Consider the following 25,847-nt stretch of genomic DNA (forward strand, 5'->3'; position numbering starts at 1 on the left):
TGAACTTCCCAGGTGTCAGGTGCACATTATATACAATACCCTGGGAATTAGAGACCACATGTCTGTGTACTAGCTATGATTCCCAAATCCTCAGAATAATGTCATAAAAAGCCCACATAGCATTGGTTCTCTCTTCCACTGTCCTGAGTAACCATACCCCTTCGATTTGTTGTAGCATAATACTAAGGAACTGGTTTAGGATTCATGACGCTGACACCTGCAGTATGTCTAATGTGTCTCCCATAGCAGACAAGAAGATCTGATCCCTTTGGCTAAAATGATTAAGGCTAAACATACTTTTCTACACACACAATATTTGTTATCAGGTGAAGTCCTTTCTCTAAGACTTAAGGGCTCACCCTTTTATTTTTTTATCTGCAAAAGGATTAAATGTGTTGTGTATATTTATTTAAATTTAACAGTGCTTTCCTTAGTGACTGTCATTATTTATTTATTTTTTTTTTAAGTAACTTAAGACAGAGCTCCTATGTCACCCCTGAAATGGGACATATGTCTAGTGGGCTTACCAAGTTAACAAATAAGAATATATTTTATAAATATATGTATGTAAGTATACACACATGCGTGCACATCCCCATTCATAGTGATAAAACTGTGGCAAGAATAAGTAGGGATACACTGCTCCAATAACTGTTAAAACTGAGCAAAATTTCATGTCTCTTGCTTACCAAAATAAAAACTGCAACTCTACTAAAGCCATTCCTCAAGTCTGCTTCATTTTATCAGTTTAATTTTGAAACTGCAGCACTGACACATTCTAAAACATTTTCAAAGAACTTCCTTTCCACATTTTCTTTTGTCTCAGGTTACAGAGATAGAGGTTTCTATCATCTTTCAACACAGAAAGAAGAGACACTGAGTAGAAGGATTTGGAGGAGGGGTTTCTATGCTGGAACTTGTCTTTTGGTAGGGAAGGATTACTTTGTTGGACTTTGTGTTGGGGAATACATTTTGAGTTACACAACAGGGTATTAAGGAAGTTTACTCCGTGTTCTTATGTATGAGGACATGTAAACTGAGAGTGCTGGGTGTCTTGCAGTAAATGCTTTTAAGAGATAGGAGTTTGACAAAATGTACTGCCTTTTTCAGTTTTGTAAGTGGATGCTAATCAGCTGGAAAACAATCAATGAAACAGTTCAAGAGGTAAGATGTACACAGACTAGCATTTTTTATAAGGAAATCCCCTAAAACCTAACTGCAGGAAAACAGAGTACAGAATGTTGGGACAGCATGCAGGAAGTAATAGCCTGATGAATGTGAGTATCCAGGCACAGATGATTAGCATAACAAATAGTGAAGGAGTATTAGGTAATGTCAAACTGGAGAGAAAACAGCTAGCCTAAGAAGTGATACATAAAGACAGTGTTTTAGGAAGTACACAAATGTCTGTTGCTGCAAAATGCAGGGTAATGTAGTGTAACACATTACTGTAAACATGCTATTGTACATAAAGCGTTGTTTTAATGTGGAAGCTTTAAGGGAATAGTGTTTGAGTGTGGGTGTGAATATTTAAAAAGTAACAGAATAAAAGCTGCTTAGGCTGAAAATATTGTAACTGAGTAGGGCTAATGATAGAAAAGCAAAGCTCTGGCAACAGCAGTACAAGACAGTATTGTAACACTTGCAGTTGTGTAAAAGTTATTTTATGTAAAAAACTGGTAAATGACAGGGCACCAGGATGCCTGTTGAATGATTTTTCAGTATGTTATACTAATTTTTTAATATTTAATTCAGTGTATATTGTTGGATGGCATAAGTGTTTCACTTTTGTATTTGAATCACACTTGGATTTCACTGTTAACGTTTGCATTCCTTTGAGAGAAATAGGTTTACTGCCTGTCCTGTAAATAACTGGCATTGTGTTACAAAAAGCTGATGGACAACTGTGCTTTATATTGGCATTTATTTTATTTTGACAGCTAGGTACCTCCCACAAGGCACATGAGCTTGTAACAGAAGTGATTCAGGAGCAAGCAAAGGTGAAGAAACGTGTTCAGTGTAACATAGTTTGTAATGAAGACCATAGAAATTAAGATTAGGTCTCCTAGTTGTACCACTTTCAGTCTGTTATTTTAGTTATGCTGCCTTTTTAGTCATGCATTCTGATGTATCGTTTATAGCCTCATAATTATAAATGTTTGAGATAAAGCTTATTGGCAGATAAGGACTCTGTTGCCCATCTAGCCTGACCGTTATGAATAAACTGCATGTCCTGCTTATCCATGCAGTACTGGATAGACATTCCGAACTTTGGCTACCTGGTATGTCGACTGGATGATTTCAGATTGCCCCCTTGCAGACATCCAGTTTTCTTTTTTGTTACCGTTTGATAACTTTTGTATCATTTTTGATAGGAAACTGATACTGAAAATCTGTGTTACCATTGACTCTAGATATTTCATTTTTTTTAAATGAGTAAAATGAATTTTGGATGTAGTACAGGAGGTTTCCTGGGTCCATGTCAAGCTTTTGTGCTTCCTTGATATGGTAGCAGACTGTACCTAGAACTTCCTGTGGTCAGCATCCATGTGACTGGTGAGTAGCACAGTGGCCAAGGATGTGACTGACTGGTATCAGTTTCATTGTACCTGTATTTTATAATGCGCACTTGCCTAGACAAAGGCTGATACTGGGTTGTTGGGTTACAAGCCACATCTAAAAGATTCAGTCATGAGTAGCTCAGATTCCTGGCTCCAAAATATATTTGCTGTGCTACTTGAAGGACCTACTGTATCCATGATGACTGGCCCAGGAATTCATCAGAAAATGATTGTCTGAATACCCCAAGGCATGTTTATATTACATGTGAGGCATGGTCCTCCTCTTATGCAGATCACATAAAAGCCCTATCTCTATATTTGATTTCCTATAGACTGTTGAGAGCCATCCTGTGCCTGGCATGTAAGACATCCTTGGATAGCACTCTGCTGGAACTTTTGGGCATCCACAAAACTACTCGATCTAGGGACTTTAACTTTGCTTGTGACATACATAGAATATGCTGGAGGGACATATGTGTGTCTCTGAGAATTCTTCTCTTGAACAGGCTTCTCATCCAAGTGAAGCAGAGTTTTGCCATAACCCTATTTAAGCTCTACCTGGACCAGTGGATGGGAAATTGGGTGCTAGGCCTGGGGTGAATTTCTGTCTCTCTGATAGACAGAGGCAACCTGTAACTCATACCCTGGCTTACATATACCCCCTTAAAATAACCTTAAAACACTTGTAGGATACATTTGGGATGCATGGATAGGCTTTATAAAGACCCCAGTGGTCTGTAGCATAGTATACACCTATGAATACACACACACACACACACACACACACACACACACACACACACACACACCTAATACTGTGGAGATGTAGTTTTCCAGTCTGAAGGGTAGTCCACACTTTCCTTCGAAAATAAAAAGGGGGGGTCTAGTAAAGGAATGATGTCAGCATACAAATTACTAACATAGGCTGTTGTCATAACGTCTAATGTAAGATTCATGTCAAAGATCCCTTTGCATTATTAAAAATAAGAAAACAGAATTCAGGTTGATAGAGCTTGTTTAAACCATGGTTTATTAAGTAAAAGCCAGAGGTGTGCGCTTTCACCCTTGTCAGAGCTTCATCAGATCTAAGTTGTAACAAGTAATATATACTTTTCTATTTTCCATATTAAAAGCAATTTAAATTACACTGAAGACATTAATCCAAGAGCAATTAAACATCGCATTCAATGAAAGTGATTTTAACAGTGGTGCATACATAGTTTGCATTTTTATTGTGATTGGTGCTGTTGCCACCTTATCTAAGTAGTGCAAATTCACTGTGAATCTGTCTGATGATTAGTGTGCTTACATGTCAGATAACAATGTAAGCATTTAGTCCTGCATTTTTATTAAATTATTATAGTATATAATGAAACAAATGGTAGTGAGACTAAACTCCGTGTGAAATGATGTGATGGGAGTGGGAGATGAGCATGATGGTTATCAGAACCCAAAAAAACTCTGCTACTAAGGGCAGACGTATAATTAGGACTTGGCAACAGTGTGCGAGTCTAGGAAGTATTTGATAAGAAAGATCGGAGCAAATTGCCCTCAGGGTTAGTAGTAAGACAACCTAATGGAACATGTCTGACTGAGTCTGCCTTCCAATAAGCTTTAAGTTGAATCTGCCATTCAAGTACTTTTTTTCTCTAGCTTTGCATTCATATTGTCTTGTAATGGGTCCAAACTAAGTCTCAGAATGTTGTGAAAAACAAACCTCATAGTTCCTGTAGACCTGAGCATGTTTTAATGTCTGAGAGGTGTTTGGTCACTCTTATTTTGAGAGAGTTATTGTCTCTCCAATGCAGAATGCTTTGCATTTTGTGCAGCTTGCCCAGTATATCACATAGTTACTACTGCAGTTATGTCTCTCAGTGCAGACATGTTTCTTTTTCGAGTTTGGACAAATAAAATAGTTCTATTGGCTTGCAAATGTACAACATTTGTATCCTATGAGAGTTGCAGGGAAAAGTTCCTACTTGTAGTTCTGTGGATGCTCTAAATTATTTTTCATTTTGTACCCAACTTCTAATATTTCTTTCTTTCTTTCTTATCAATGAAAGTTGGTTGAAGGACCAGAATCTGACCGATAAATTGGTTCACCTTATGATATGTGTGTGTGTGTGTGTGTGTGTGTGTGTGTGTGTGTGTGTGTGTGTGTGTGTGTGTGTGTGTGTGTGTGTGTGTGTCTCTTCTCTCTCTCTCTATATATATATATATATATATATATATATATATATATATATATATATATATATATATATATATAGGTAATTAGCCTAATATTTATGTATGAACCTATCAGTCTGTGGACTGTTACAAGCCTAGAGAATAATCAGAGTTCAGAATCAAACCATGTACTTAGTATCTGTGAGGTAAAGACCTTGGCCATTAAGCCAACCCCATCCCCAAAAAGGTAAATCTACTCCCTGTCAGTGAATGGGACCCTGGTCTCCTACATTACAAACGAGAACACTCACCACTATACTAATGAGGAAGACACTTTAAAGTCCCAAGCTTGTGGTTCTTTGAGGTTGTAACAACATTTAAGAGAATGAAAACCAACTGCAAATGTTCTGTTCTTTTCATTCTCCCAGACTTCCTCCTCCAAAATGAAAAGTTTGTCACTAATTATAAATAAAAATTGCCACATCACAGCTAACAGCATGGATGCATGTATAGAAAGAGATTCTGTGCTTTGTCATTGTACTCTGCTGGCCTTTATCTGTGCAGCAATTGCTGCACAGGTAATCATATACTGGTACAACAGTTATGTGCATTTTCTTACGTCGCACATTATAGTTAAATTAATTTATAAGCAAATGCATTAGTAAGTCTTTTGATGTATTGATGTGGAAATTCTGATGTAATTAACAGGTTCCTAGTTTGTTTTGAATGGAAACTGGTACGACCCTTCATTCCTTTTAGTCTGCAGGGATATCAAAAGGCACGTCTGAAAGTTAGTTTCCTGGTAAATTAAATGTAATATATGAATTAGTGTTTCTGGTAATACAAGTGGCAGCTTCTGTCTGATTTTTTCCACTATAGGCATCATTCTTCAAGGAAACAAGAGTTTGAGTGTGAATTACTAAACAGGCAGGCAAAATAGAATGTATCGAATGCAGACTATAGCACTAGTTTGATTATTTGTTTGCTTTAAATATGTTGCATACAGATAATATAAAACTACTCAAGTGCGCAATATTACATGCATACACTAGCAGATATTTATGAATATTGGAAGAATGTTGGCTGCTACTTTTTACTTCCAAGATCAGAAGTTGTTTCATTGCCCAGGTTAAATACATCCACAATGGAGAGATTATTTGTAGCATTTCATCGTAATTATGAGTATTTGTCATTTTAAGAGATGTAGCCATTATTGTCCTGTAAAGATGGCTGCACACTGAGTAGCAGGTCGATTACAGCTCCCCCAATGTGAAACCTGAGAAACCTATTTTAAAAAAGCCAATAAATGTTATCAGTTTGAATAAAATTCAGTTGCTGGCTAGTAATTATGCTGCCTTGATGCCAGCAATGAAGAATTTTAGCGATAGTAAATGAAAGTCAACCAATAAAGCAGAAAAAAAAGCTCTTGCTGTGAAGAATCTTGCTATGGATAACAATATAGAGGCAGTGAGAATATGTTTAGTCCCTTTAGTCTTGTATACAGGGCAGGCATATTTTCATCAGCTAGAGTTGAAGTTGTGGATGATAGTTATAAAGAGTTGAAGGAATTTGTATTAAGGAAGAAAAGGCCAAAAGTTAAGTGGGATAAGTTGATTTTCCCCTTAGAACAAAGTGATTTAAGTTTATATGATTGAAGGGCTACTTTAAAACTATGCATTTAAGGCTTGTATACATTATTCAAACAGAAGGTTATAAATCATAGTGGAGAAGAATGGTGATTTTTATTTTGGGGGGGGTATAAAGAGACTAGGATTGTGAATGCAGGTCCTTAAAGAGAGCAACAACAACCGTACCTAATGTTATATTTATAAAGTAGTATGAAGTATTCTAAGAACCAAGCCACTGTGGAATTAGAGAAAGGAAAATTTACCAGTATGGTGTCTGCAAGTGGGGGTACAGAAAATAGGCAAGAGGGAGCTGGAGTTTACTGAAAGAAATTAGCAAATATGCACAAACTGCATAACCTCAATTTCTCCTCTGATACTGTTGCATGGTTCTCCAGCTACCTCACTGATAGATCTCAATCAGTGAGATGGCACTCTGCACTCTCCCCTCCTCTCCCTGTCAAAATGGGTGCACCTCAGGGTCTGTGCTAGGGCCTTTACTTTTTAATATCTTTACTAATCAGCTCTATACCTCCTGTCCTCAGTCATCTTTAGTGTAATACGCAGATGACTCTCCACTCATCACCACAGCCAACTTTCCCTCTAAGCTCTTCTCAGCTACTCGGGCATCTTTTAACTTAGTTGAAACATGGCTCTCCAACAACCAGCTCATCCTTAACCCTAAAAAAAACAAAGCTGTTACTCTTCCTACCTAAAAAGTTCAACAATATTAAACCCTCCTACTCCATACAGTCCCTTAATAACACTCCCATTCAGGTAGAATCCAGTACTAAGCTCTTAGACGTAACCATAGATGATCAGCTTAAATTTGACTTGCATGTTAATAACTGTATAAAAAAAAACTCATTCAAAACTAGGGCTCCTTTACCATAACAAGAAATTCCTTACCTCTGAAGTCAAGATTTCTCTCTCTCTCTCTCTTACCTACCTTCTACCCAGTCTAATGTTGTTCTTCTTTCGGCTTTTCCCGGTTAGGGGTTGCCACAGCAGAACTCCAGTCCAGTAATGATTGGCAGTAGATTTTTTACGGGTGCCGAGGTGCCAGTTCGACGCCCAACCTTCAACGAAGGCACGCCCATTCTACACATGTCTTTCGAATGCCACTCGACCGCAGGGAAGCCATGCATGTACAATTGTCAAATTCTCACAAATCTTAACTCAACACTCCTGACCAAACTCAAATCTACCTACAACAAGGTAGCTAGATTTGCTGCCCAACATACCTACAAATCCCATCACTGTCTCTCTCTAAAACACCTAGACTGGCTTGAATTACCCCACCAGCTTCTTTCTTCTCTCTCAGCTCCAGATCATCCATTCTATCCTATACCAGCCTTCCTACTGCCCAGCACTATCCCGTCTCATCTCCCATTATTCTTCCTCCAGACCTCTCCGAAGCTCTAACCAAGACCTACTACAAATCCACAAACCCAAGTCTAAATTTGGATGCAACATGTATAGCTATCACCCCACTATTGCCTGGAATAGGCTTCCACTAAAAGTCAGGACCCTTACACATCCTAAACAATTTAAGACAGCCACCAAAGAGCACTTTAAAAGTCACTGGTCCTTTCACTGCACTCTCCCTCCTTAACATCCCCTACTTCTCTTACCTTAATCTACTTTCTGCCCTTAACTCACTCACTAGCTCTCTCTAATCTTCCTTGACTACTCTCTACTGTCTTCTAAAATCTATTAAGCAAATTGCCTCAGAGAAACATTCTATTGTAATTGTCTTGCCTTCATGCAACTACACCATGATAAAACTGGATTTTTGTAACCACTTACCCCAAAAACTATATTCATCTTAATGACATATTTCTTTTTACATGTCTTGAAATAGTTATGCTATACTCCTGATTGACACTGTATAACATTGTATTGCTACTTAATGCCTTGTAGTAATCCTGTAATATTGCTGTTTAATGCTAATTTAAAATGAAAATTGTATAATATGTTGGAGCTTTTCTCCCCGGGCCGCCGCTGAAAAGGGCTCTTCAGCTCGATCGGACAATCCTGATCAACAAATGTAAAATAAATAAATAAATAAGAACCAAGCCAGTGTGGAATTAGAGAGAGGAAATTTTACCAATATGGTGTTTGCAAGTAGGGGTACAGAAAATAGGCAAGAGGGAGCTGGCGTTTACTGAAAGAAATTAACAAAATAAACCAAGTTATTCAGAACAAATAAATCGGGAGGAAAAGGTAATGAGTGGGATGAGGCTAAGCAGAAACTGCACTGCAGGTTTGAGACTGCCTTCCCTGTTACTGAGTGATAACTGGGTATAGGCCAAGAGAAAGCCATGGGATGAGGCTAAGCAGAAACTGCATTGCAGGTTCAAGACAGCCTTCCCTGTTACTGAGTGATAACGGAGTATAGGCAAAGAGAAAGCCATGGGATGAGGCTAAGCAGAAACTGCACTGCAGGTTCGAGACTGCCTTCTCTGTTTCTGAGTGATGATAGAGTGTAGGCAAAGAGAAAGGCATAGGCAGTGCTAAGTGAAAGACCAACGCTGGGGCAGTTTTTAGTTGAGTCTACAACAAAAGCTGCTGTTGAAAAGGGGATCATTGTTAGAGCATATAAAATGTATTTATTTATTTATCTCTGTTTACCAGGAAAGCCTGACTGGGAAGAAACCCTTCTTTGGTGGAGGCTTGGAAAAAAGCTCCACATTTAACACCAGTTTTGACATATATGTGATCGGACGATTCTGATTGCTGTTTAATGCATACCAGCTTGTGGTCAGAGCTGAGCACTGTAATGCTCCGTGTGAGGTCTAAACTGTAGCAAGCAGCTTTTTTTAAATTCTGTTGTTATTTTTGCAAAATGAGAGGAAGGAGGAGGGAGAGGGCGTGAGGTGTATCTGACCACCTAGTAAGTGTGCCAGTAGAAGGCAAAGACTTTTTTTGCTCTTCATTTGAAGAACTAGGGGAGGGTGTTCACATTGGATGCTGTATCTGCAGTAATCTCTGCCAAGAAGGTGGGGTGCTAGATCGTGACTCCAGCACAGGACACAGGTTGAGCCAGCTATGCTTCTAAGAAAATGGAAAGACAATTTACAAAGGAACAATTGGAAGAAATCTGTACAACTCCCAGGTATGCATCAGTGTCCGGAAGATTTAGTATTCTTGCATGGAAATGTTCACATAGGTATTTGTATACCCTGAGTAGACTTCAGCAGATTTTTCACTGAGTAGATAGCAAATGTTGGAAATGTGATGAGGAATAGAGAGTGAATTTGGGACATGTCCTTTGGGGGGGGGGGGGGGGATAACAAGTTGGCATATTTTAAATTTCTCTACTGAGACATAAATAGGAGAACAAATGGTAAGTAACAAAGGAAATGATTCCTTTGAGCTGGAATATAGGATACGACTTGCTTGATTCTTTTGAACTGAGATGTAGGATCTGAGTTGCCTTACTATAGCAAGGTTTTACTAAGTTTAATGGTACTGGCTGCCAAAAAAAAGTAATTACTAGAAAATGGAAATCAAAATCTATTTCAGACATGATAGAAGTTGTAAATGTGGTAAAGGAGATAAAAGAACTGGAGATGGGATCTTTGGAAAAGAGGAAGAGGAATTTCATTGAAATAAATGGGATTTCTTGAAATAACACATGCACAAAGCTAGAAAAGTACAACTCGGGCCTGCTAGAGTGGATAAAGTTGTACACCCACAGTTGTGTTCTTGTGATCCGTCCGAAATGACTAAGAGAGGAAGAACTGATTTTGCTTATTAAAACTTCCCTGCTAAACACCAGGGCCTCATTAGGCTACAGCTGTGCAGGGAGGGCTTTTAGCTTGAAAGATCAGTAGAAACAATTACAAGACAAGTCACAGGAGCCTGTTGTTCAAGGTCTTTATTTGTCTGTTCTTCAGAGCAGATAAGTACAGTTCATGTTTGATGCATTTCTCGGGAGGTGATGCCATTTATATTTGTTATTAGAGGAGGTATGTTTCTACTCCAACCAACCCTGGAACATGCCCAGATCTTGGTGGAGTGCCCTGGAGATGGGGGGGGGGGGGGGCAGCACCTCTTAATTATTACATAACAACAGTTTTGACACCAAAAATATGGTAAAAACGGTTTATACAACAACAAAGTTTTATCCAAATACAAAATAAATCTATTTTTGACTTGGTTTTAAACAGAAAAACAGGGTTTACAAAACATTCAGGTTTTATCCAAATGCAAAATAAAACCATTTTTGACTCTGAAATGTCATAGAATGAATTCACCATCGAGATAAAGAAAAAAATGAGCATAGCATCAGGTTCCTGAGGTTTTGTGTCAATAAATAACTATGATGCTCTTTTGCCTAACCTTCGTCAGATCTGCTCAGGGAAAGGGGGGGGGGTTCAACCTGTGCTTGATGTCAAGTCCAGCACTGTACTCTTTATGTGTGCATTCCCAGTAACAAATGCATACAAAAGCTACAAACAGAACCATGCCCTTAATAGTATAACATGTATACAAACCCTAAAAACTATGATAACGAGTAAAAATTAGTTGGAAAGGATCCGAAGAAGCTTGGCTTTGGTTGATGGGGTAGACCCCTTGTAGTCATTGTGCCAAAGTGTGTAAATTTGCAGTTCTAGAGAAACTGTAAATAAGTTTTGCTAGGAAATAAAATTAACTTGTGCTTGGTATAAAAAATGTCTCTGCCAGGTTATACTTCTGGGCCAGGAAGGTGCATTACTTCCAGCTGGGCTCTCCACAAATGTGAATATTAACCTCAAACATGCCAGCTTTCTGAATACGACTGTTGACAGGGATTAAAACAGGGTGTTATGTGAAAATTAGATTCCTTATCCAATTTTATCTTTGGTGTGGTGATATGTCTACGTGCTACCAGTAAGGGCATGTCAGGGTTGAATTTAGAAAGTCCAAGGAGTTATGAATAAATGAAAGGCATATAAAATTTGTTTAAGAAGATAAAACAGGAGAGTGGGGCTGAAGAATGGAGCTGAGAGTCACCTGCTTTTGAAGAACTCGGGTGCATTGTGTAGACAGAGGTGGCACTGGCCATGGTATTGCAGGTCGTCCATTTTAACTGTGAGTTTTTGGGCTTGAAAATGGAAATGGCTGGGAGCTCAATGGTTAGAAAGGAGTACGACTGGAATATAAATCCTGGTACATTGCTCTGTACTTTGGGGGGTGTACAAACGGGGAAGAGGAAGGAGGAGCCCATCGCTGATCAGTGGCGAAATCTGTGCATGAAAATTGTTAAATAAGAGAATACAACCTTGTTACAACCAGAGGCATAAGTAAAAACCTTGCTGTAACAAACTTGAGTCTATGTGAATGCACTGATTATACTTCAAAAGCAGGACAAAGACAACCTTGTTATGCACGCCTTGGGTGGCAAAGCGATGCATAATAAATTTATCTTTCGGAGCTGTTACACTGTAGTCTCACATTAGGACATCAACAGTATCCCCCAAGGGATGGTATTGGAAATGGAAACTTCTTCAAAAGATGTAAAACACTTCTGACTGTTAAGTCACACAAAAAAGGCAGACTGAAGTGTTTAACAGCTTTTAGGAGGTGTTAGTCCATCAGCGGTACACTTATCTTTTGACTGCTGTCTCTGTGATAGTGCTGTGTTCCATAGCTTTGACTTCTTGCAATTAAACTTGGTTTCCATGTAACTAGTACAACATCAGAGCAGCTAAAGGTCCATGTATTGCAAAGAATTTTGATTGTTTTCTCCTATCATTTCTACCTACTCTGTATTCTTGACATGGGTGTTGATTCTCAGTTTATACTGTTCTCAAAACAAATTCTGAAACACATAACGTGATGGTTGTGCTTGGAAACCAAGTCATAATCCTCTATGTTATAGTCAGATTCTTATGTATGAACCTGGCTTTTGTAAAAGAAACTGAACCTCACAATGTCACAGAGATGGCAATCACCGGACAGATAGTTTTTTTACCGATGAAGCTAACAGCTTTAAAAGATGTGACACGCTTTTGTGCCACAACACAAATGATAGTCAAATGCAAAATGCAGCAGTATTCACCAATAACTTTAATAGCTGTTACAGAATTTGTACTACCACACTCTTACTTGTTTTTAAATTAAAGCTGTCACATAGGGCAGTTAAAATACCCTATATATTGTAAAGCATTATTACCAAGTCTCTGATCACAGCCCTTTGTTATGTGTTCATGAAATGGAAAGGGTGTCAAACTTTACCACTTTGCTTTTCTTCACATTCATTTTTAAAATGCATAACATGTTTAAATCTGGAGACAAATACCCACCCTCATTTGATGTAATACTTAATCTATTTAAGTATTTCCATGAAATGAAACTGCAGAAGTTGACCACTGCCTTAACTACCCCATTTACACTAATTAATTCACCTTGCATAGATGTGTTTTTGACAGAAAGCTGTACTCCAGATTTGTTCTTATTTTTAGTACTGTTTCAATTGTTTTGTAATGTTTCATAGTCTTGTTGTTGTTGTGTCTTTCGGCTTTTCCCGGTTAGGGGTCGCCACAGTGGAACTCCGGTCCACTAATGATTGGCAGTAGATTTTTACGTGCCGAGTTGCCGGCCCTGACGCACAACCTTCAACGAAGGTACACCCATTCACGCATGTCTCCAGACAGAAGACGTTCTAGCTGAGTATCGAACGGGACAACGTCTTACTGTCAGGCGACAGCGCTACCGCAGCACCACCACCGCAGTTGTAATGTTTCATAGTCTAAACTAAATTATTTCTATTTGTTTACTTTCCTACTTATTTAGGGACTAATTATTTTTCTCATGGAATATTCTCGCCTTAGTTTTCATTTTCATTTTCATGATCTGCTATTTTGTACTACTATCTTTCTGTCATGCACACATTTGTTGCACTCCTTTTCAATTGAAAGTCCATGTTTTACATTAATAAATGCATGTTGCTGTCTTGTTTATGGTATATGATAATGCGTTTCAGCATAGACATCTTCAAGGTATATGTGATATCTACAGAGGCAGTATATTTGTTGCCTAGATTATAATAAAAATATAATATGCATGTATTGTTTTAGATTGGAAGTGCACAATGTCAACTCTCAAGAATATTGACATAAAAATGTCAAGAAATGAAACGTCAACACACAGCCTACATGCTTTGAGGATTACCCCAGAGCAGACTAAACCAATAGATGGTGTTTTTGCAGGGGGTCAGTCCGCCATTGTACCACCCATTTAGGGGCTATGTCCCCTACACACCCCCCTTCTAATTTTATATACTAACTCTGAGATCATGCAATTAATGGGGAAAGGGAAAATTTCCCCTCACAAGAATTGTCAATCTCGTGCACATGTTGTCCATCTGTTTCTATCTACCAAATGTTGTTGACCAAACAGACGTCCACTGTGCTCATTTGATCTAGGGTAATACACATATTGTCAAAGAGACAGTCCCAGTGCATTATGACACGCAAAACAGAGGCTGTTTACTCTCCATGCCTTAGGAAAGTACTTGTGTGGACTCCAGGCTTTGAGACCACATTGCATAGCTCTCTCTTGTATATGTGAAATTTATGTGTGTATGTATGTGTGCAAGTGGGTGTGTGCGCATATATATATATATATATATATATATATATATATATATATAATAGAGAGAGAGAGAAAGCACTATTGAATGTGGCCCCAAACATGAGTCCACATGAGTACTTCCGTATGGTGCAGAGAGGAAACGGCTAGTGTCTTGTTTGCCTTAATGCATGGGGACTGTCTCTTTGATAATACACCCACCTGGAGAAGACCAGCAACTATTATAAAGGTAGCTCAGAAAGCATTGTGTTGATTGATTGATTAAAGTCTTCTGGAACTTTAATTAATTTATCAATAAAGGGGTTATGGATAACTGTATCAAAAGCCTTTGTCACATTATAAAAAGAGTACAGCTCCTATGCGTTCACCAACATCAGTTTGCAGAGTCAATGGCACTTTATTTTAATTATACAATGTTTGTGCTCTTCTTAGGTCATGCTTAGTAAGATCAGCTAGAACAAAAATGCTGTGTGTGTAAGTGGTGCATCATTATTCAAAGCAGTTTGTCTGAGGTATACAAAGGTGCATCATTATTCAAAGCAGTTTGTCTGAGGTATACAAAGGAGAAATGTATGTACTTATTCAGGTTAGATTTATTGCTGCCTTTATACCAATCCAAGGATGTTTCCACACTGTAGGAGAAAATCTTACTCAGAAATCGTCTGTTAAAAACTTTACAACAACCAAATGACTGAGTAACAGGCCAGGTACTGTTATATGACAAACAGAAATTCAGATAACGTTATTCCATACTGGTACATTGGTCAAAGTGACCATTTGCACAAAACACAATCAGTAACACAATCAGCAAAGCAATTAATTAATTAACCAGTTAAAACCTGTTGAATAAATAAAATGTCAGTAAAACATCAAGAGAATACGTAACTCATGATATAAAGCAAGCAGAATGTGAAGTTAGGGAAGATTACATAAGTAACGTCCAATTTAATTCAGTATTTAAACTGTTATTTGCAACGGTTTCATATTTACTAAGGACACCTTATATTTGAAGATATCTTTCACTTTTCTGTTATCCTCTATTTTAGGGGATTTGTATAAAGACAAAAACTTTTTTTTAGAAGGAGACCTTCATGACACTTAATAAAATGCATTGTCACATGGCTGATAATATTGTCCTAAGTAATATCCTTAACATGTTCTTATGGTCAGCGTTTGAACTGTTTTTTAGTTTCCCCAGTGTGTGTGTGTGTGTGTGTGTATATGTAATATATATACACACACACACACACACACACACACACACACACACACACACACACACACACACACACACACACAACCACAAGGACAAATTAAATTATAAACTACTTGTTTACTAATAATACTAACGTTCCGTATAATATAAAAAGAATTGCCATTAACAGTACGTATTTCAATAACAATGTAAGAACATACATTACAATGTCCACAGGGGGCAGTGCTCCTATTAATGTGGGAGCAGGGGTTAACAGCAAACATTGGTTGCTTGCTTGCTTGTAAAAGCTAGGTACTAGGTAATCGGCAATATTCTTCTCCTCCCTTATAAAAACAAATTTAGGTGTAATTTGGTCATCTCTGCACACCCCTTGCCTTTTTAACTGTTTGAACAATAGTGTCACTTACTACATGATGTAGGAGGTGAGGAATCTGTTAGAAAGTAAGAAAGAACCTACTTTTAGCTCCAGTGCACTCACGCAGTATACACAGACCCTTACTACCTCATGGTCTAGTTTGGCCGTGCTCCGCTTGCCCTCACTGTGCTCAGGCTTGCTCCGCACTCTGCCCTACCCCAAATTCCACCCGCCCCCTTAGTGGTGCTAAATATATAGTGCTACAACCACAACCCCTCTTTCTTCAACCAATCAGCTATATCCAAGTCATCAGTAGGCTGTCCAGTACTTAACCTTTCTATCCTATCTTAAAAAGTTTAAACTGGGGACAAGTCCACCTCAATAATCTCAATGTTACTTGTAATGAAACCATTTAAAATGCTACCACTGTACTCTCTGCTACCCTTTTTGCTTGTCCCATATCTTCTTACTGCCTATGAATATAATACATACCCAGGTTTCCACTACCCAAAAGGCCAAACCTCCACTTTTATAGCTCCACACAAGCTTGAACACTTAATACATCCCCTCCCATCTAACTCCTAACTTACTATGTATCAGCATCCCATTAGAACAAGATATGCCAACCCTAAAACCAAAAGATACCAAAGTCTGTTAATTAAAATCTGGAAGCTCACAATCAGATTACAATGCAAGTTGACAATGGATGAAGATATCTACCCAAATCCAGGTCCATCCTCATCCACTGGCTCTAGGTCCTTTACTAACTGTCCCACTACTACACAAATCTTAGACAAACCCCCAAACTCACTCTTGATCAGTCACCTAATTATCAGAAGTGTAAACAATAAGATTCAACACCTACATGCCCTCTTAGATGCTCTTTCCCCAGACATACTTCGTCTTACAGAAACCTGACCTAAACCTTCTACTTCAGATAAAGAAGTTATACCACCAGGCTATAACATCCTAAGACTTGATTGAAGCAATAGAAAGGGAGGTGGGGTAGCTGTTCTGTACAAATCCATGCTTGAAGTAGCCAATAATGCCCTGCAAACATCCCTTTTTGGCAGTGCTGAAATTCTTATCACTAAGCTCCACATCAATAAGAACAAATGTATAAATCTTGTGTGTGTGTATATTCCCCCAGGCAATAACATAAATGCCCTTGAAGATATCCTACATTGGTTATCCAGCAATTACCCCCCAAGAAAACATGGTACTTGGGGACTTCAACATAGACTGGAACATGTGTTCCTCAGAACCCCCCACTCACCACATAAACCTTTATGGATTTTCACAGGTCATATCCTCCCCCACTAGGATCAGTAAACCCAATAATAAAGCAAGTATTCTGGATTGGATTCTTGTTAACACCCATCCCCTCAAATACAAGAGTGGGACCCTGCCTGATTATGTAAGTGATCACCTCCTTACCTATTTAATCAGGCAAAAAGCTGATATCCACAACAAGTCCATTTTAAAACAGTAAGGAACAATAAGAATTTCAACTGCACAAATTTCCAAAATGAACTCAAATCTTGCAATTGGTCAATTCTGAAACAATTACCACTTGAAGGAGCATTAAATTACTTTAATACCAAATTCCTATCCATCCTTTATTAGAACCAAAACAAAAGTTGCTCTTTGGCTCTCAAAAGAAACCAGACATAAAATGCTACTTAAAAATAGGGCTTGGGCCACTTCGAGGACCACAAAAAAAAACCTATAGATCAACTTAGATACAGACAGCTAATAAATGAAACAAAAAAATCTACCACATTAGACAAGAAAAACAGTTACTGTTATCTACAAGAAAAACACCAAAACAAGCCACAAAAGTTTTGGGTAGGTTCATAGGTTAGTACTAGGCTAACTGCCCTTGCGAGCCATTTTTTTAAGCCTAGCCAATTATCCCTTGTGAGATTCAAACCCTGCACCTTGTGTTTGTAAGGCAAACACCTTAACCATTAGGCCACCCTCCCAACCTAAAGGTATATATACCCTCCCAGGTATAAACAAACTCCTTAGTTCAGGACAGTCCTCCACTCTTACCCCCTTGGATTCTAACCAAAAAAACCCCAGCAGAAATTGCCAGTACCTTTAACAGCTTCTTTACAGCAACCATCCAGAACCTAGCTAATCAGTTATCCTCTGGATGCCCATATTCTCCAGCCACTACACCCTGCTCCCAACTCCCCTTTAACTTCAAGCCAGTTTGCGCATCTTTGGTCCAAAAATTACTTAAAAAAACTAAAGCCTACCACCCTGCTGGCTGATCTCCTCCCTGCAGAATATCTACAAAAAGCTGCAGATGCCATAGCATATCCTATTACTATCCTGATCAATAGAACTATAATTGAAACATCCATTCCCTCCATCTGGAAGATATCCCATGTCATCCTACTCCATAAAGGGGGCAGCTCTGCTGAACATTCAAACTATAGACCCACAGCTATTCTGTCACCCTTGGCTAAAATGCATCCACAATCAACTCCTGAACTGTCTTATCCATAAAAATCTTCTAGCCAACACCCAACGTGGCTTTAGACCATTCCATAGTACAACCTCAGCCCTCCTCTCCTTCTCTAACGTCATTAACCAACACCAAAATCATAATAAACTTTCCTCTGATATCTTTCTTGATCTTTCAAAAGCCTTTGATATGGTAAACCACCAAATACTCATAAACACTTTTGAAATTCATCTCCCTAGAGGACAAGGCCATCCATTGGTTTCAATCATATCTCAGTGGTAGACAACAGGCTGTCCTATGGCAGAGCAAACTATCCACCCTTTTACCCATCACCCTCGGGGTACCCCAAGGCTCCATACAAGGTCCACTATTATTTTCCATTTTCATCAATGATTTGTATAAGATCATCCCAAATGCAACATGCATTCAATATGCAGATGACTCCACTTTAGTATGCTCCGACACTTCACCTACAGAGTTACAGATTCTATCCCAAAATACTTTTAACACAGTTGAAAATTGGCTCCTTAACCATCGTCTCATGTTAAATTCTAATAAAACCAAATTGCTGCTTTTCTCCCCCACTCACAGGTCTTCCCCTATAACCTTTACATTAAAATTCAACAACAGCACCATTATTTCCCCAGATTCCTTAACCAAACTGTTAGGAGTTATAATAGATAATAACCTTAAATTTGATCTGCATATCAATAAAACTATTAAAACAGTTAATAAAAAACTTGGCTCACTTTGTAGGATCAAGCCCTTCCTAATGCCATTAGCCAAAACTGTAATTGCTCGTACACATCTACTCTCCACCCTTCTCTATGCTTCCCCTCTATTTAGAAACCTCAGCAAAACTGACCTTAATAAACTTTCTAGCAGCTACAATCACATTGCTAGATTTGCTACCGATGCAGCCTACAGAACTCTCATAACCTAAATCTACTAGGATGGCTTGAACTGCCTAACCTACTTCAGGTTAACCAACCAATAGTTGCACACAAGATCCTGTACCAACCAGATAATACACCCGTACTTAAAAACCTCATCACCCCCTACAGTAACCTTAGTGCACTTCGTTCATCTGAAAGACTACTAGTTCAAACTCTCAAATCTAACAACACAGCCGGTAAATCTCTATTTGCTAACTCTGTTGGCAAAACTTGGAATTCTCTTCCTGCTAATCTTACATCTGAACTCTCTCTACCTCAATTCAAGAAAAGTCTGATTCAGTACTTTAAAAAATGATGGCTATGTCCTTGTCCTAATCCAGACGAACTCTAACCATCACTCGTGTGCACATGGAGGACTTCTGCCTACACGTTATTGTTTCTTAACTTATAAATCCTATGATCTCCTTGGATCTACTACCAATTTAGCCTACTAGGCATTCAATACCCTATCATTCTTAAAAACACTGTCTAGAACTTTCCATCTGAGTAAAAATGTAATAATTTGTGTATCTGTTTTTGTGTGTGTTTACATCTGTGTAAAAATCCTTTTATTTGTGTTTTAAACTGTAAAAATGTAACAGTTTGTTGAATGTCTTTTTGGAGCTTTTCTTCCCAGGCCTCTGCTGAAAATGGACATGTATCCAGTCGGACTATCCCAGTAAACAAATGTAAAATAAAGTAAATAAATAAATAAATGATGCTGAATAACACAGATAATAGGTTCATAGGTAGGTACTAGGCTATTGGCCCTAGGGCTTATATAAGCCTAGCCAAACGGCTTTTGCCACCGAAGAAAATTATTTTCCTGTGCCCCTGTCAAGCAGAGCCACAGAAGTGATCCCCGTGGTGAATTTCCTATATCCCATCCAATCATCAAGATTTTTCTTGGAGTGCTAATGTGGAGCTTTGTTTGATATAGATAGGTAGTTTGTTCCAGAGTATGGGAAGTCTCTGGAACAGGAATCTATCCCTCCAGCATGTTCTGTTTATTGTGGTGACAAGGTTTATGTCCCTAGAGCGTATAGCTCGGAGGGATTCAGATTTCTTTTAGTGGAGCATGTCCAACAGCTCTGGGTTTGACATAGCTTTGTATGTTAGGCAGAGATCGCCTCTGAGTAGGCGATATGCGACAAAGTAAAGTTGGAGTTTTTTTGAGACGGTCTGCGTAGGGCATCTGTTTGAGGCTGGTAATCCTCTTTGTGAGGTATTTCTGCGGCCTTTCCAGTTGTTTGTAGATGTCTTGTGAGGTACATACCAAAAGGGGCGTTGTACTCTATAATGGGTCTAATGAGTGATGGGTAGAGGAGAACAGTGACCTCTTTTTTTTTTTCCTGGATGAGAAACCTTTTGTGATGAGGTGTGCCATGTAGAAGGATTTCCTGACTACTGTGGCAATGTGATTATCAAAGTAGAGACTACTGTCCACCTGTGTCCCAAGGTCTCTTATCACACTTTCGGTGTTAAGTAGACTATTGCCTAGGTGGTAGTTCATGGGTACAGAGTTTTTACCAAAAGGGATGACAATGCACTTTTTGGCATTGAGCTTGAGGCCATGGCTTTGACGGCATCTGTCTCAGTGAGGCCCTTTTGTAGGATGTCCATATCGTTAGGAGTTTTGATTATGGCTCCTAGTTTGCAGTCATCTGCAAACTTTGTTAGCAGTCATCTGCAAACTTTGTTAGCCAAAGACCTTCTGTGTTAGCCTGTACTTCAGAGAAGTAGATACCAAACAGGAGAGGAACCAGGACTGAACCCTGTGGTACTCCACTTGTCACTGGTCTGAAGTTGGATTTAGAGTCTGCTACTTCACAGTGTGGGTTCTGTCAGTGAGCCAGTTGGCAACCCATCTTGTGATATAGGGATTTATACCTAGTTTAGTGAGTTTATCTATAATTCCAGAGTGGGGGATGGTGTCAAAAGCCTTGGCAAGGTCTAGATAGGCTGTGTGAACCACCTTACCCTCATCTACGGCTTTGGTGACCGCTTCAAAGAAGTCTATCAGGTTTAGGAGACATGATCTGCCTTTTACAAACCCGAACTGGGTAGGGTCCAGAGTTTGGAGATTACCAATGTCATTGTTTATAAGTTCCATGATGATACTTTCCATAGCCTTGCAGACCAGGCTCGTCAGGCTGATGGGGTGGTAGTTCCCAGGGTCCATGGTAGCTCCCCTTTTGTGGAGTGGGATAACCATTGCTGTGTGCCATTCAGTGGGCACAAAGCCCACTGAATGGCGCACAGGTAGACATGATATCATCCCATTCTCAATGTAAATGTCAAGTAGGCTAGAATATTTTTGAGGTTTCCAGGACACAGTGAAATGTCTTGTAAGGTAAAGAAAATAACTGTTTTCAAAAGGGTGCAAATCACCTGTATAAAGCTTCTGAAATGTAACAAAGCAATCGTAGTGTATGATTGTTTTATCTTGTATATCTTTTTATAAATTTAAAATTTGTATACATTTAAAATAGTGTGAGTCTGGAAAGTCTCCTATTTAATACATGTCCTCTCCATGGAAAATACTGAAGCCACATTGGTGCAAAGTACTCTTTCTGGTAGCTTATCTAACCCCAGCTGGACAGATAACTGATTTACTTGTGTATGACACTATGTCCTTGGCAAATGACCGAATGCTAAAGTTGCTGTCTGATATGCAGGTACCATACAAGGTGACAGGATGATTTTTCTTAGCAGATGTGTTTTTCTTATACTTGCTAAGATGTTTTTATCCTTCTGTATCATGTATAATGCCCAAAAGACAGGGTATCTTCAGATTGTTCACTCCAGCAAAAGAGTGACCATAGTGATATTACCCATAATTCCTTCAAACTTGTTGAGCTATCCCCAATTATGGCCCCAGGTAGACATGATATCATCCCATTCTCAATGTAAATGTCAAGTAGGCTAGAATATTTTTGGGGTTTCCAGGACACAGTGAAATGTCTTGTAAGGTAAAGAAATTTTTTCAGAAGGGTGCAAGCCTCTCTGCACCCCCACAAATTAGTACGTACTAATGCCATTGTACAAAAGTGATGAAAAAGTGAAACTTCCCTAACCTCTTGTTTGCCAGTGTTACACTGATGCACACACTGACTCACTGATCTTGCATTCTTGCACAAAGTACACACAAACAATTTTGTCTGGCAACCTTGCACGCGCACACACTCTGCTTCTGCATTCACACATATGTAAGTTTCACTTATCTGATTCAACATGCATGCGCGCGCACCTGCACACACACATACATATATATACACACACACACACTTTCTCTCGTGCTTTCAACAAAAGATCTCCCTTTCAAACACACCGTTCTATGCCAAACTCAAGTTCACAGACACAAACATTCCCCAGTCTAGGAGCAGTCTTATACCCATCAATCTCACAGTCACAGTCTTTTGCCAACATCGAAATTGATGAAGCAGTCCAGTGATTCTGTATTTTGCCAACATGGAAATTGTTGAAGCAGTCCAGTGATTCCGTCTTCAATGAAAGTCTTCTTTCGATGGAATGAATGTAACCCATATATAATGTGAGTGGAGGTGGTGAGGGGGTACTTATCTTGTACATGAATGACAGTTTGTTAAATATGATATCAAGGAAATCCTAAACTATGAATTACCACAACATTGACTTTACATAGCAATGAAGTTTATGAAATCAGGTTATTTTCTGGGCACGGTAGGATGTTCAAAGCACAAATGTTTCAACATCTGTCCACAGGTAGAAAGGTTTCATTCACATGGTAATGCTGTTTGGCAGTTCACATAATTTCACTGAAATGCTACAAGCAGTTTTATGTGATAACTTATTTTACATTCACTGACTCACTTTTATACTTGCTTTTGCTGTGTCGGATTTGAAGTAGCACTTTTAAAGTATCATTTTATTCTGTTTTAGAGTTTCCATATTCTACATATCTTGAGTCATGATAAAATTGTCTCATTGTGAGAAAGCTCGGTTTACATGAAGGACATAGGGAGAAGAGTTGTGAGAGTGAAGTCAGGCTATAGACACACTGAAAAATATGAAGTACTTGCACCCATTCATAGCAAGATGAACTTTGCTGCCTATCTCGAAGTTGTTACTAACTATGAGTTGACAGTTTATGAAATGTCTGTGAACTGTACATGTAACAAAAAATTAGAGAAAGGGTTTGTTGGAACCAAGATATCATACAGTTGCAAACAGTTTATTTTTTTTTTGTTTTATTTCACACCTCACACTTCCTGTAAATGTGTATTGTAAGTCCTAACTGGCACTGATTCATAGTAAAATGAACGGGTTAATTTACAGACAACAAAACAAGACTGGAATACAGGAATACCAAAGAAACAAACAAACAAACGTAGGCAGAAAACAATTTAATATATCACAGCAAAGCTTTCGGGTGAAACCCTTCTTCAATACTAACAATCATTGAAACAAAAGCAGCTTGCTTTAAATAGGAGCAAAAAAGAGTCACATGATAGCAGCCAAAATCACATGACCGACAAACACAATATAATATAACATACATACAAAATGCTAAAATATTTAAAATATTTAAAATAGCTTAACACGCTGAATTTTACTTAAAACAGGCTTTAGGCTAACAGTAGAATTTAATCCAGGTGAAGAATCCGCTGCTAGTCTTAAAATCCATTCATATTCCTTAATATCTAAAACATTATTAATATCACCACCCCTACTATAAGGTTTAACTAAATCTAGGCATCTAAATTTAAAGCAATGCGTATTCCCATGTGTTTTCATATGCTTGAAAAGAGCATTATTCTCAACCTCCCTTCTAACCTCTGACTTATGCTCAATTATTCTGTCTTTAAGTTTACGTGTGGTCTTGCCCACATATAATGCTGAAAAGGCATTACAAGTAGCCAAATACACCACATTTACACTGTTACAGAATGCTACTGATTTAAAGTAAAACTCTTTTAAAGTAACAGGATGAATAAATGCATAATTAGGGGTAGCAGCAATGTCTATACAACAAGAACAGCTCATACATTTAAAAGTACCAATACGATCAGAGAAAGCATTCAGCTTTAAGCCAAAATTAAAATTTTTATAACATAATAAGCTTTTAGTACTTCTCATATTCCTATATGAGTAGTAAGGCTTTTCACCTAAAATTCGCCTAACTTCTGGACAGGCCATCAACACAGGCCAGTATTTGGCTATGATATATTTAACCGAACCTGTTCTACTACTAAAGTTCATAACATATTTCCAATGTTAGATCCTGATGTAATGATCACATGATCATTCATATACGCGTCTGTCCTAAGGTAAGGTTTATATGTAGTATCCCTATTAAGTATTACCATTCTCTTCAATTCTTCCAATATATCCAAGTCATAGCCATTCTTAACAAACTCATTGAACATTTCATCTAACTGTATATAAAATACAGAGTCGATTGTATTTAACCTACTGACTCGTGAAAATTGAGCTTTAACAATTCCTTTAAAAACATGGGGTGCATGCATACTATTATAATGTAAGTATCTACTGGTATGCACATCCTTCTTGTGAATAGTAGTTTGTAAAGTACCCTCTTCTTTATATATCTTAACATCAAGGAAAATTGCTTCATGTTCAGATATAATCTCCTTAAAAACCAAGAAGCTCGTACTGCTGTTTAAATATACTATAAAATCTTGCAGATCAGAGCGTGATCCCTTCCAAACCATAAAGCAATCGTCCACAAACCTCTGGTACAAGCAAATATTACTGTTCAAAAATTTTACACCATCATGTATAAACTCTAATTCCCATTGATACAAGACTAGGTTAGCATATGTATTAGCAACCGGTGTTCCCATCGCAACACCGGTTAGCTATAGAAACAAAAGTTGATCAAACATAAATACATTGTTGCTCAAAACTAAGTCTAATAATGCACATATATTTTGAACATCACCTGTAGGCATATCTATTTTCTTACTCAGAAACTGTCTTTTGTTTCAATGATTGTTAGTATTAAAGAAGGGTTTCACCCGAAAGCTTTGCTGTGATATATTAAATTGTTTTCTGCCTACGTTTGTTTGTTTGTTTCTTTAATTTACAGACAAACCAGCTACAGTAGAGTTGATTATCCAAACTAATTGGGACCTAGGGTAGTTTGGATAATCAAATTGTTTGTAAATCAAACATGTAATTGAACCTGATTAAAAAAAAAAAAAAAAAAAGCTTCTAAAATCTTGTTTTTTTCTGCAGGCAGGAATACACTTCAGCAATTGCAAGGGACAATAAAGAATATTTTTCACACACGAGCTGGCTACAAGCTCAAAAACATGCTTAAACAAATACATACGATGTTTATATATTGAGACATTATGATTTTTCCCAATTGAAAACTTTAACAAAGAGTGAGATCACATCGAAAAAACAATCAGTAAAAACTAAATGAAAACTCCAGCCAAGCTAGAACTTCCAATGAAACCTCTTGTATCAGAGGCGCATAGGATGTATGCAAATGACCCTTATGAAAATCAGGTTTTTCAGCTATATGGCGACTGAATGCCCATGACTTATTTCTTTTTAAGTCGTTTCATTGGACAATTTCAGGCCAATAAAGCCACGCCCCACTAGCTGTGGATATGCATATTTCGGCCTTGTTATGACCACTGAAATTATCCATTGAAACAACTCAGAATTGCCATATAGCTGAAACGCATGATGTTCATAAGGGTCATTTGCATATATCCCATGTGCCTCTGATACAAGAGGTTTGAGAGGTCACTCAGTGGAAGTTCTAGCTTGGCCTTAGTTTTCATTTAGTTTTTACTAATTGAATGTGTGACCTTCTCACTCTTTGTTTTAGTTTATTAGTTAGGATATTTTGCAATCACCCTAATGGTAATGGACATCAGCTGGGTATAACAGCCCTGTGTTTCTTATGCTTG

The 25,847-nt window shown here is 38.2% G+C and overlaps 1 protein-coding gene across 1 annotated transcript in view; it reads left to right on the forward strand.

Annotated features, from left to right (window-relative positions):
• The first annotated feature begins 965 nt into the window (after positions 1 to 965).
• The window catches only part of LOC122816324 (zinc finger protein 160-like), a 97,712-nt gene continuing 72,830 nt past the window's right edge, over positions 966 to 25,847 (forward strand). Inside the window, exon 1 of the mRNA XM_044089053.1 lies at positions 966 to 1,164. The gene's annotated coding sequence lies outside the window, so the exon portion shown is untranslated. The remainder of the gene's footprint in view (positions 1,165 to 25,847) is intronic.

The sequence above is a fragment of the Protopterus annectens genome, chromosome 12.part0 (genome assembly GCF_019279795.1).
Source record: "Protopterus annectens isolate FY-2018-M chromosome 12.part0, PAN1.0, whole genome shotgun sequence".
Classification (NCBI taxonomy): Eukaryota; Metazoa; Chordata; order Ceratodontiformes; family Protopteridae; genus Protopterus; species Protopterus annectens.